The sequence below is a fragment of the Leptodactylus fuscus genome, chromosome 4, assembly GCF_031893055.1.
Source record: "Leptodactylus fuscus isolate aLepFus1 chromosome 4, aLepFus1.hap2, whole genome shotgun sequence".
In the NCBI taxonomy this organism is placed as follows: domain Eukaryota; kingdom Metazoa; phylum Chordata; class Amphibia; order Anura; family Leptodactylidae; genus Leptodactylus; species Leptodactylus fuscus.
This window is the reverse complement of record NC_134268.1, coordinates 37,732,317-37,747,186: the sequence shown is the minus strand read 5'-3', so window position 1 is coordinate 37,747,186 and position 14,870 is coordinate 37,732,317.

Below are 14,870 nucleotides of genomic sequence, written 5' to 3'. Positions count from 1 at the left end.
AATGGCTGTACTAGTTGCAAGAAAAATACATTTTAATCCATCATATGCAGCAAATCAAAGTGTTCTGTAATAGTGAAGTGTCCTGGACTATAACAAGGAAAGACTGTACCCCAGAACAAACTTTTGACTCGAGACCCTCCAAAGGTATAGAGTCCCCTTTCCTGTCCCCTACACAGTATAATGCCCCATTTACACACATTGTAATTTCCCAAAGTGGCCTCCAGACAGTATAATATCCCATAGTGACCCCAGCACACAGTATAATGTCCCATAGTGGCCCCTGCACACAGTATAATGTCCCATAGTAGCTCCTACACACAGTATAATAAAAACATTGATGTTTTGCAAAAGGTAGCATGACAATTATACCTACAAGAACGCTGGCAGTTTCCCTATACATATAATGGAAGCAGAAAGTCTGCATAGGAAACCTTTGCATACTTTTTTTGAAAAGCGCTGCGGTAAAACCAGTGGTGCATTGCTGCCATGGTTTTTCCTGCACACCTGTAACTTTATATATTTCTGTGTATGAAGCTATTGAAGGCTTAGGTTCCATAACTGTATTACTATAGATCATATAGTATAGGTCTATTTTTGTCCATTTTCACGGATCCCTCCATAGACTGAAACCAGGCAGAAACCATTTTTAAAGCAGATTGCGTTTCTGTTTTTTGGGTCCCTGAGTATAGGTCTGACCTTAACGTAAGGCTGCATTCACATGACCAAGTTTCAGCCGTGAAACTCGATAACTGTGAGTAAAAACAGAAACTTATTTTATGACTTGGTGACCCGACCAACTAGAAAACTTACATCTGATGCTCTTTAAATGAGACAGAAAATGCTTCTATAACAAATCCACTCTATTAACTCTTCGCACTACACCAGCAATACTCATTTCCAATTGCACCCAACGGGACTCAGTTCTCACGGTTTGCAATTTTTTTTACCATTCCAGTTAGTGTTAGAGCCATTTACCTTCATTCAGGTCAAGTTAAAACCCTCTAACCATATACGATCTTAGTTTAGTTCATTAAGTCTTTGGTCTCTTTCTGCTGAATTAGATAATCGTCTTCTTCCTAACAGGTTTAATGGGTCTTTGTCGAACTTTTCTACATACCTGCAAAAATATATTCTACCATAATCCTACTATGGAGGTAAAGATCCTTCATTGAGTCTTATAGTGATATGCATCTTCACCTTCAAGTATTCCATATTGTAAAATTGTATATACAGGGGGAACTTGATTCTACATACTAAAGTAACATCATGTGATCAGAAGGATACAGACAATGGTCCTCTGTAACATTACAGCCACGGACGGGTGAAGAACTGACTGTAACATTGAGTATCTCATGACAATGTCACTAGTTAGGGATGTAACTTCAAGGAATGCAGAGGGTGCAGCCATACCCGGGCCCAGGGGTCTTATGGGCCCATCAACTGTTTCTGATATGAGATGATACACTATAGTTGGTGGTCTTCATGCAGATTTTGCATTGTGGCCAAGGAGCTTCATGTTACACCTCCATCATTAGTTGGAACTAAAAATGGGTGAACCTTTGAAGATTTGTTTCTGTCACGGTTGTGTCAATGCTGAGCAACTGTATACTGAATGCTGCTTGCACCTCTATGGAAATGGGGTAGGAAAACTGTCCCTGGCGCCACAACGGCTGACTAAGCCCTGCCTGAGGGTGTTGGACAGCTGTACCCAAGCTACAACTTCTGGCTCTCTAAACGCGAAGACTTAACATAAAGAGGCTAGGGACTGGGATGCTAAATTTGGTCACCCCTAATGAAAGAATAGGTGCAACTGCAAACAGAGACAACTGGGATGGGACATGCTGGAGAACTAACAGGCGCAGCACAACAATAAACACACAACAGGAGCTTGAGGAGAGAAAAAGTGGAGTAGTGAGGAAAGGGTATCACAGGACATGGCAAAATAAACCTGAAGCCCTAAACAAAAACTCTCTAATACCAAAACAGGCAAACAGAAATGCTCGACAGGGGTTGAGTAGAAATGTTGAGGGTAAACAGATTCTTACACGAGACAAAACACACTACTTCACGATCAGCTCCTGAGACCGTGCAACTTCCACAAAACACTCCTCCTAAACTGGGCCAAGAGGCAGACAACGAACCCCTGACTCCATAGGCCAAAGGCAAAGAGAACGACCAGATCCCCAGACAAACACCACCACAAAATACACAACAATTTTATAAAACAACTCATGTCCTGACAGTTTCCTCCTGTGTACAGACTTAGCAATCCCTGGGTTCGGTCCAACCTTGTTCAGATAGAACTGGAAGTGAAATTATTATACCCTAAGATCAGCGGTGACCCCAGGCGCATAATATCACGGAAGAGCGCAAGACGCCATTAGGAGGCTCAAAAGAGCTACTGATGGTGAGTATGAATTTTTTAATTTTTCTCACCTCCCCTGGGCCTCCACCTATTATACTCTGGGATCTGAAGAGAACTCAGAATATAGTACTTTACAGCAATACATGTTTTGGCAGCCATTTTAATTCGTCTGAGACAAATCCCAAATTATTTGGTTTAGTGAAAAACCAAACAATTTGGAATGTTCTGGACGAATCCAGTTTGTTGTGAACCAATTCGCCCATCTCTAGTTGGGACTAGGTTTAGGATTTAGACACACTAATAGGTACCAAAAGATCGGCAGAACACAACCCTATCTGACGCTGCTCATAGAGAGAATAGCTTAGGATGGAGTTGAAGGTGGAGATACTGTACACATGGTGCAAGTAAATTTATGTTGAGGCCAAGGTGCCCTAGTCTAAAACTGGTTCAGGTGGTAGGGTGCTATTGACAGTCAATGCTCACTTGCCCTTCATATGCTTAAGATGACAATAAACATTAAATACATTTCCGGACCTGCCAACAAGGTAATGTGTGTAGACCTCCCAACTTTCCCCCGCTTAGCAGGATGTCGGCAGAAAAATGGGTCATAAAAGTCAGATTCTATCTTAGCCAATCCTTTTGGAGATAAGTCTCCCATACATTGCAAAAATTTGACCAAAACCCCTGATTTATTACGGATCAACCATCTATCTTGCTGTTCAAATGGGATGGGGATCTCTTAGGACAGAAGGATTGGGTATGTTGTATTAGAATGCCCCATCCTTTATTTGGCAGAAGACTTCCTTCCTTCTCCTCTTCAGTACACATACATTCTCGACTGAGTGTCTGGTCAATGGCCAATTTTAGGAATAAAACCAAGTATAAGGCCAAGTTGACAAATGTTTCACATATGTGAAAGTCTATGTAACTGCGTTCTCCAAGTCCTTGTCCTCTGCAACACAGACTAAAATATTGCATGCTCCAATTTTTCCACACCAACCATGTATTCTTGTGCAAAACTAGTTGTGTGTTCACTCCTGGGGGTCAATGTGCACACGGACCAAAAAATATGTCTGTCTGAATTCACACTACTCCAGACATCTATCTATATGTTCAGATTATATAGAGAGAACATACCACATTGCTGAAAGATGTCGAGAAACCTGCAATTTCCTCTGAATGCCATGGATTTTCAAAATCATCCATAAATACTTTAGAAATTGGAATCTATTGCTGGTTTTCGAGGATGTTTGAGTGATAGCCTTGTAATATTATTCATCTCGGTGTATGATCCATTATCTGGAATGTAGGCATACGACCATAAAATAGCATCAACATATTACATTCACATCAAATCAAACAAGCTTTATTGGCACGTCCGAATAGATATTTGGCATTGCCAAAGCTAGTAAAGGGGGGGGGGGGGGGTAGTTGGGGGTATAACAGTCCGTGGGGTCTCATCTTCCTCTTAGTTGGTGACCGCTGTATGGGAGGGTGAGGGTGATTTGGAGTATATTTGGAGTCCATGGGGTGAAATACTGTATGGGTTGTTGATGACAGCGGATGCTTTTTTTTATAGCTAAACAGTGGCTTTTGGTGACTCTTTTTCCTGGGAAGAGTCTACTTTTGTCCAGGTTTCCGCAACTCAAGTCTGTGATCAGGACTATATCTGGGCCCGGTGATTTCCTAGTCATGTCATGTCTGCTGTTCGGCTGGGTTGTTGGGGTTTGTTCTGGTTCTGTTCTTTGGGTGGAGGGCAACTCTGGTTCTGTTCTTTGGGTGGGGGGCAGCTCTGGTCTCTCCTGTGTTATATTTCCTTCTGCTTTGTTGGGGTCCTGTCTGTTGTCTGTCCTTTTGTTCTCAACCCCCTGTGATGTACGGGGGATTCAGAAGCCCCTTTTTCTTTCCCAAAAGCAGTCTTTATTGCAGCAGACAAGCTTACAGGTACAGGAAGTGCTGCTCAGCAGCTCAGCATGTCAAAACAAACAAATGAAAATAAAGACCTACGCCTTTCCGGCGGCTTACTAAATGAGTTATTCCCTCACTAACCAGGGGATCAGCCTACTGCTGAACTCCTAACAAACAGGGTTCACAAGTAAATAAAGGGTACACATACCCGGCACTTTAACAGCGTCCTTTTTGGCAGAGCTTTTTTTCAGACTGGTTGAGTGTGTGTTTCAGTCTCTCTCCTCTCTCTCACTAACCAGCACACCTGTGCTACTTATAGAGCTCTGCTGGTCTGTTTCCAATCCTGGAATGGATTGCCCTGCAGGACTGGCCCGAACTTGGAATGGATTGCCCTGCAGGACTGGCCCGAACTTTACTCCAGTCCGGGACCTACAAGCTAAACGCCTGTGCATACTGCAACAGTCTTGGGGAAAAATAGCGGTTCTCCCACACTATACCCCTCTCCACTTCACCCCCCTCATTCTCTGACCTTCTTTCTTGGGTGAGGTGTTGTATCTGAGATTTCATGTCTGCTATCACTCCCCACAATTCTGCGTTTTCTTGGCATAGTTTATGAAAATCGCATTCTAGTTTCTGCAGGGCTTCACATGTTGGTCTGGTCGGCTCAGCAGTTGTTTGGTTCCTTTTCATTTTGTCTTCAAGTAAAAAGCCGGTATAATGGAATGGGCAAAATAAATACCTTATGTTCTGGCCTGATAAGCTGATAAGATTCCTCCACTTACACCATGTGAATGTGTGACCTGATATAATGCGATTCTTGAACCGACTAACATTGATGAGAATCAAAACCGCTCGCTCTTCAGTAGAAAAGGTTCAAGAGAACTGATCTCCGGCTTACATCAATGTTATAGGAAAATAGATATCATTATAGGTAAAAGCAGGGATTTCTATGTGTGTTTTTGTAGAAATATTATAATTTTCCCAAGACAAACACTTCATAAGGTTGGAATAGAAAACTATTCTCATATCAGATGATTCTGAAAGGTTTGAAGGAAAGGCTCCATGAAGTCATCCTATCATTATCCTTAATATTGGAAGGTCTATTTACATAAAGCGTCTTCTGGTACGGAGGTGTAGATCAGGCTACAAGAGATGGAATTCCTAAGATAGACAGATAGGTACATAGATAGATAGATAGATAGATAGATAGATAGATAGATAGATAGATGATAGATAGATAGATAGATAGATAGATAGATAGATAGATAGACGGATAGATAGATAGATGATAGATAGATAGATAGATAGATAGACGGATAGATAGATAGATAGATAGATAGATAGATGATAGATAGATAGATAGATAGATAGATAGATAGACGGATAGATAGATAGATAGATAGATAGATAGATAGATAGATGATAGATAGATAGATAGATAGATAGATAGATAGATAGATAGGGAATTTAGATTGTGAGCCGTATATGGAACAGTGCTGATAACATCTGTAACGCGCTGAGGAATATGATGGCGCTATATATAAGTAAGCAAAATAAATAAAATTAATTATTGAATCATTATTTTATTATATATGACGCATGAATAGCACTGCAGAATATAACATTACTCCAACATAAACAGTGGCTATTTACACTGATACACATCACCTCAGGTCACACGTTCCAATTCTGTAATTATAGAAGACATCTTCATTACTTTTCACATTGATAATAATCTACTAGAGCACACGGTTAGAGCCTCCCAGCTTGGATCCATTTGTCTTCTCATTTTGCAATGCTTTACTTGTCCGTCCTATTTGAAATAGCTGATCACTATGCAGTAGCGGTGTATGCAGAAATGAATAGGCATCATAGAAAAGGCAGAACTGGTCCCTCTTCCAAAACAAAAAGCATAAAACTCAGTGTAAAGAAGGGCAGTGGTTGTATTCTCTTGATATTTCTAAGCCCGATAATGTACTTGCCTCTACCTGCAGTCTACTAGCCCAGCTAATATTGAAGGTTAATGTTCCCCTGTCATGGTAGAGGGGGCATGTCTGACATCTCCTATACTACCTCTCGTAGCCATAATACATACCATAATACATATCTGGTGGGCATCTTGAAGAGGGGATAAAAGATGAATTGGGGCATATGAAATAAATTGGTTCTAGGTTTGCACATTATTAGTATTACCTATAAAACAGCCTAGTTATGTAATACAAGAATCAATGTATACAGGAGTGAAGTACAGAAGTGTCATTTCTTACCTATCCTCTTGGCTGTGGTGAGATATCCAGCTTGAAATTAGAGCATGGTTTTATGATATTCTGCTATGAGATATCTATCCCATGCGTGTCTTTATCTGGAGCCATCTAGTGGCCGTGTTGTGCATTGCAGCCTGTCAAGGGTTTACCAAACAGATCACAATGTTGTATTTATTTTATATTGTGAGAAATTGGAGCCTTTAGGCCCCGTTCACATGGGGAGCGGATTGGCGGATTTTGGTCCTCAGAGTGACGTGAAAGTCGCGGCTTCCCCCTCCGGAGTAAGCTCAAATGAATGGGCCTAGTCCAGAGGGTGCCGCCGCAAGGTGGACACCGGGGCTGAATCAGCTGCGGAGTCCGCCTGAAGAAAGGGCAGCTCGTTTCTTTCACGGAAAAAAGAAAGCTGGTGGTCTACATAGACCTCCATTGTGAGGGGGCGGATTATAACGTGGATTCAGGGCCATAATCTGCCCCTTTTTGCCCGGTGTGAACGGGGGCCTTAAAAATTTTTTAGCAAAGTTGACAGGAGAGCCTGGACCCCATAAAGATGAAAGTCAAATTATTATTTTTTTTTAATTTTGTAAAAGATTTTTTTATTTAAGGACAGTTTAAGAGCGTTTACATTGGAGTTACTGTACGTTGGTGAAGTCTGCTAAAATCAGTCTTTCTTCTTCTCAGTTTTACCTTCTTTTGCTGACCGTGCTTGCCGTTTGTCCCGTACCTCTTGGTTAAGATTCCCATCTACTGACCTGATTCTTGTCCAAATCTGCCGGCATTAGCCAATTCGCCATCTGCTTCTGATTTGCCCTTCTGACCATGGTTACTGCCTGTTGTCTCCGCTTTACATGTGCAATGTTTGGTTACTTTCTCTGCCATCTACTCGCATTTTTTGGAAGGGAACATCAATACCTGGAATAAGAAGACAAAAACTCTGTGCAGGGATCAAAGATGAATGTCAGGTTCATTTAGAATTTCTTCTAGTCAGCTCCAGCCTGGGAGACATTATTGTCCCTGACCGGTACACCTTCTATCTTAGAAATTGTTCTCATGACAAGCTTTAAAAAAATATATATATATATATCTCCCTATATTATAAAAATGAATTTCTGTCTGTCTGTCTGTCTGTTTGTGCTCTAATGCGAACCAAACGACTGGACCGATCTTCACCAAATCTGGTACAGAGATACTTCAGGTATCTGGGAAGGTTTAAGACGAGACTCCAACTCGCTTGGACGTACCGTTGCTGAGATACAGCATTTCAAACACAGTGCCCCCCCCCCCTTAGCCAATACAAACCTGCAAGACTTTCACTCATATTCCAACTGCAATACACACGGTCACTCCACATGCACAATACAACACTGATATCCAAACTGAGATACACGCATCAGAGGATTAGATACACAGATCAGCACACAGTATGACACACCAGAGGATTAGATACACGGGTCTGCACACAGTCCCACAAACCAGAGAATTAAATACGCACTTCTGCACACAGTTCCACACACTGAAGGATTTGATACACGCGTCTACACACAGTTCCACACTCCAGAGGATTAGATACGCGCGTCTGCACACATTTGTACACACCATAGGATTAGATACCCGCATCTGCACAGAGTACCACATGCCTTAGGATTAGATACACGCGTCTACACACAGTTCCACACTCCAGAGGATTAGATACGCGCGTCTGCACACAGTTGTACACGCCATAGGATTAGATACACGCGTCTTCACACAGTACCACATGCAGTAGGATTAGATACGCGCGTCTACACACAGTTCCACACGCCGAAGGATTAGATACGCGCCTCTTCACACAATACCACACAGGGGAGGATTAGATACACGTGTCTTCACACAGTTGTACACGCCATAGGATTAGATACACGCGTCTTCACACAGTACCACATGCAGTAGGATTAGATACACGCGTCTACACACGCCGAAGGATTAGATACGCGCCTCTTCACACAATACCACACAGGGGAGGATTAGATATGTGTGTGTGCACACAGTACCACACTTTGGAGGATTAGATACATGCCTCTGCACACAGTACCACAAGCCAGAGAATTAGATACACGTCTCAGCACACAGTACCACATGGGGGAGGATTAGATACGCGCGTCTACACACAGTACCACATGCCATAGGATTATATACGCAAGTCTGCACACAGTACCACATGCCGGGGGATTGGATACATGCTTCTACACACAGTTCCACACACTGTAGGATTAGATACGCACCTCTTCACACAATACCACACAGGGGAGGATTAGATACACGTGTCTTCACACAGTTGTACACGCCATAGGATTAGATACACGCGTCTGCACACAGTACCACATGCCGTAGGATTAGATACGCACGTCTACACACAGTTCCACACTCCAGAGGATTAGATACGCGCGTCTGCACACAGTTGTACACGCCATAGGATTAGATACACACGGCTGCACAGAGTACCACATGCTGTAGGATTAGATACGCGACTCTTCACACAGTACCACACAGGGGAGGAGTAGATACGTGTGTGCACACAGTATCACACTTTGGAGGATTAGATACATGCCTCTGCACACAGTACCACAAGCCAGAGAATTAGATACGCGTCTCAGCACACAGTACCACATGGGGGAGGATTAGATACGCGCGTCTACACACAGTACCACATGCCATAGGATTATATATGCGCGTATGCACACAGTACCACATGCTGGGGGATTGGATACATGCTTCTACACACAGTTCCACACACTGAAGGATTAGATACGCACCTCTTCACACAATACCACACAGGGGAGAATTAGATACACGTGTCTTCACACAGTTGTACACGCCATAGGATTAGATACACACGTCTGCATACAGTACCACATGCTGTAGGATTAGATACACACGTCTACACACAGTTCCACACTCCAGAGGATTAGATACGTGCGTCTGCACACAGTTGTACACGCCACAGAATTAGATACACGCGTCTGCACACAGTACCACATGCAATAGGATTAGATACGCGACTCTTCACACAGTACCACACAGGGGAGAATTAGATACATGTGTGCACACAGTATCACACTTTGGAGGATTAGATACATGCCTCTGCACACAGTACCACAAGCCAGAGAATTAGATACGCGTCTCAGCACACAGTATCACACGGGGGAGGATTAGATACGCGCCTCTTCACACAATACCACACAGGGGAGGATTAGATACGTGCATCTGAACACAGTACCACACGGGAGGATTAGATACAGGCCTCTGCATACAGTACCACATGCCAGAGAATTAGATACGCGTTTCAGCACACAGTTCCACATGGGGGAGGATTAGATATGCGCATCTGCACACAGTACCACACGCCAGAGTCATTAGATACGCGCGTCTGCACACAGTTTCACTTACTGGAGGATTAGATACACACATCTGCACACAGTACCACACGCCGGAGGATTAGATATGTGCATCTGCACAAAGTACCACACCAACAAGGATTAGACACTTTCATCTAAACACAGTACTACACGGGGAAGGATTAGATACAGCTTTACTCCAGGTATCCATAACAACTGATCACAGGTTTTTCACTGACATCCAAAATGAGATACACATAATCACATGACGCTTATGGACATACACACAAACCACATACAAAATACACCAGTGCAAAACTGGACAATTCTTACGGGGCCACTACACAAACATAAATTGTAATATACCCGTGCGAAGCCGGGTCCTCCCTCTAGTATATATGTATATATATATATATATATATATATATATATATATATATATATATATGTAGTATATACTATTTCTATTATATAAATGATGAACCGTCGCTCGGTCGTTTCAACTGGTGCCCGGAAAAGGCTTCTCACGGCCATCATGAACAATGAACGAAATTTCAGGTAGTATGTTTCCAAAGTGTAACTTTATTCCGACAAAATATACAAACGTTTCGGTCCAAATTAAAGACCTTCTTCAGTGTGTCAGTAGTAGGTAGAATAGGAAGCCAGAGTAAATGGAATGTGGAGTCCAAGTAGAAGAGTGTCACTAGATAGAGATGATAGATAGATAGATAGATAGATAGATAGATAGATAGATAGATAGATATCAGTAGAAGAGTGTCACTAGATAGAGATAGACAGATATCAGTAGAAGTGTGTCACTCTTCTACTTGGACTCCACATTCCATTTACTCTGGCTTCCTTTTTAAAAAAATAAATAGATGAAAAAGTTTCTTATCCATACGTGACTTGTATCCCACACTGATAGATTACACGGATTAAAGCTGCACGGCCAGGAGCAATACAACAACAAAAACAAAAAATCTTTCAAGAAGAGAACCAGCAATCCAGAAGACATATAGATGTGAGTCAAATATCGCCATATATATTACATACCTTTCAGAATCTTTTTGTATGTTTTTTTTTTAAAACTTTTGAAGAATAAAGTAACATTTGGATTTTTATATGTCTTCTGGATTGCTGGTTCTCTTCTTGGAAGATTTTTTGTCTTATAAATGAAAGTATAACTTGGCACACAAAGAATAAGTCCTCACATACACTGTCGACCAATAAGTATTTGGACACCCATGCAAATGAAGATATCTGCGGTCGTGATGTACGTCACGCCTTCCGCCAGTAAATAGGAAACAGCATTGGCATTAGTCACATGCAAGATGCCACGAAGTGCAGAGTTGTCCGATTTCGAGAAAGGTGTAATTGTGGGGTACCACAGAAATGGTTGATTCTTAAGGGACATAGCAAGCGAACTGAATTACCCAAAATCGACAGTGGCCTATGTGATTACGAAGTGGAAGGTGAACGGTGATTGTCGGAATGTGCCCCGAGTCGGCAGACCCCCAACTATTCTACCAACTATTGAATAGGAATAAATATTATTTTTCTGTTCTACCACGGGTGTCCAAATACTTATTGGTAGACAGTGTAGCTATGTGGACAGAAAAATAAAAAAGTTATGTATTTTGGAAAATGAGGAGGGAAAATATGAAAAAAGTTGCGGAGCTATTCAAAATATAATAGTAGAAACTTCTGACCTCTGTGTTACCCACAGTGTATACAGTATCTGTTATCAGAATTGCTACTCACCAAATACTTATAATAGTAATAGATAAAGTGAATATATTCTGAATGCACCTTATTTGACCATCAAACAATATACAAACCACCATAAAGAGCAACATTATTCTGCTGACTAAACTTACCCACAAGTCCAGTGGAGAGACGCTCTGACACTCACATTGCTTATCAGCTCCCTACTGGTCTCTACGTCCTGGTCCCAGGAAACTCCAGCTCAGCCAATCACTGATTGAGGCGGGTCGTCAGTGCGGACAGTGATTGGCTAAAGGGGACAGGATCAGGAAGTAGAGACCAGCAGGGATATGATACTTGCTTGCCAATATGGCAGAGGGGATTTTTTTTTGTACTATCTTATGCCATGCTGACCTTTAAAATATTAAATATTAAAACCTGTTTAATGCACGTTATATAGAAAATAAATTATTATTATTATTATTATTATTATTATTATTATCTTTACTATTGTTATTACTATTTCATTTACATTATTATTATTATTATCATCATCATCATTATTATTATTATTATTTTTACTTATATTATTACTATTTTATTTACTTATATTATTATTATTATTATTATTATTATTATTATTATTATTATATTTACTTATATAATTACTATTTTATTTACTTATTATATTATTATTATTTATTATTATTATTTTTTACTAATAGAACCAACATAAAATCACATAAAAATACCGTTATAAGGGACAAGATATGTGTTCAATATTTGGATGCATTGAGAAGATGAGCCACACAATATGTACAGCACAAAGCCAGGATTTAGTACATTACACAAGCGAACACTGTAACCGCGCTCAGGCTGAAAAATCCTGTTGAAATCCAATAAGTGGTTTAAGATGTACAAATAAAGGTTTCTGCAGGGAGTCGGGCATTAGAAACCACCTGGAGCATGTGCTAGATATCGTATCCATCAATACAGCAGCTGGGCTAAAATTATAAACACTACTGCTTTTCATCACGCCTGTTTTAATGCATACATTTGTGCTGTCACCGACACCCCAGGAAACATGCTAACTACAAAAACTAATGGTACCCATTACCTGATATTCATACATGGAGCCGCAGTGAATAGAACCATAACACAACAGTAAGCACAAACTGATATCCAAATTATTTGTGAGCGGTCGCAATAGAAAATCCTAATAACCAATTGGTAATATTTAATGGTACGCAGTGTTTTAGAAAAGGGGAAACAAGGCAATTTGGCATAAAGTCACAGCCATCCATCTGATAGGAGCCGGAAAAACAGACCAGACAGAATGTTTGCAGAGAGAACACATGAAAATGAGCTGCTAATTTTAGCTGCGTCTGTTTCCCAGGGCCAAATATTATGCTCTGTACCAAGAAACAGAACAATTGTCGTCTACAGTCGAATAATTAGCCTGAAGATATTTAGAGACTTGAGCTGATGAGTCGCGTGGAATAATATCGGATGAAAATCGGACGTGATGTCCTTATTGGTTATGGAAATAGATGGAATGATGGGACAATACGTTATAAGTGACGATTCTGTTACATATAGATGTGTACATATATCTATGTATCTGTGGGATATATCTTTGTTTCTATACATTCACATTCTATACATTCTATACATTCTATACATTCATATATATATATAAGTTCGTAGGATATATGTGTGCGTATATATATATATATATATATATATATATATATATATATATATACAGTATATGTCGAGAGAGGAGAAAATTTCTATTGATTAGAGTTGAAATGTAATGTTGCATAGATGAATAAAGTGTTTTTTTTTCCCTATCAGTATATCTTTGGAGCATGGGAGGAAATTCAAGCAAACACGGGGAGAATATACAAACTCCTTGCACGTTGTCCTTGGTTGGATTCGAACCCAGGACTCCAGCACTGCAACAATAACCACTGAGTCACCATGCCGTTGTTTTTTCCCTAATTCCACTTTCCAACAACCACATTTCAACCGGTCATGTGAAGACCACTGCCCTACCCAGACTAGATTTTCTATGACATCTTCTTGGAGAAGACCACCCCATATACACATAGATCTCTACATAGATTCTAGTTGATACAAAATGTCCTTCCACCATTCACCGATGTGGGGGCTGCATGCTCAAATTTTGTTACCTGAAGTTATAGTCAATTGTAAATAACTATGAAATTTTTCTAGTTTTTCAAATTTTTCTGCTTGTTTTGGAGTATCATTTCTTAGATCTCTTCAATATACCATTCCTCTGTCATTCCTTCTAGAAATGTATGAATACATTGACAACCGGGCATTACCATTACTCTTGTCAGAGGGGTGTGTCCTTACTCTACCCTACATAGCATAATTCGAAGACTTTCAGATTGATTCAGGACATGTCCCAACCTTGTAACACCCAATTGTAACTCTATTGATACATTCTCAGGAATAATCATAGAGGAATTGCAAAATGTACAGCTATAAGAAAATATGGGGGTCTAATAATTATGGAGGGGACATCAAAAAAATTTAAAATAAAAACTAAAAATTCAAATCACCCCACTTTTCTTCAATTACATATAAAAGTTAAAAAAAAAAAAACACAAACACATTAACTATCCATGTGTCCAAAAACACCTTGTCTATCAATTTATGAGAGCACTTACCCATATGGTGAGCACCGTACTGCTGAATTGCAATGTATTATTATTTTTTTGCTGGCTTTCCTTTATTAAAAATTTTAACTAAATTTTAACTAAAAAATATATCTAGCCCCACAAAAAAGACCCCTATGCATCCCTGTATCCCTCTACGTGCAAATATATACTGGTGTCAGAATATGGCTACTCCAAAGAAAAGAAAGAAAAGTTATATTTTTGTAAAGTTTTGGATTTTTTTAAACAATTACATAAATTTGGTATCCCTAAAATTTAACTGAACCATAAAATACAAGTAAAATATCATCTTGCTTGCTTAGTGAATGCCATAAATTTAAAAGCCCGTGATATTTTACTCTGATTCCGCCCCATTTTGAATTTTTTTTACAGCATCCCCATACATCGCATGGAATATTAAATGGTACCCTTACAAAGTATAATTGGTCCCGCAAATATTGACCCCTAATATGGCTCTGTGAACAGAAAAAGTGATGGGGTTTTAAGGAGGGGAGTCAAAAACTACAACTGAAATAATGCCTGGGTATAAAAGGTGTTAAAAAGTTCATTA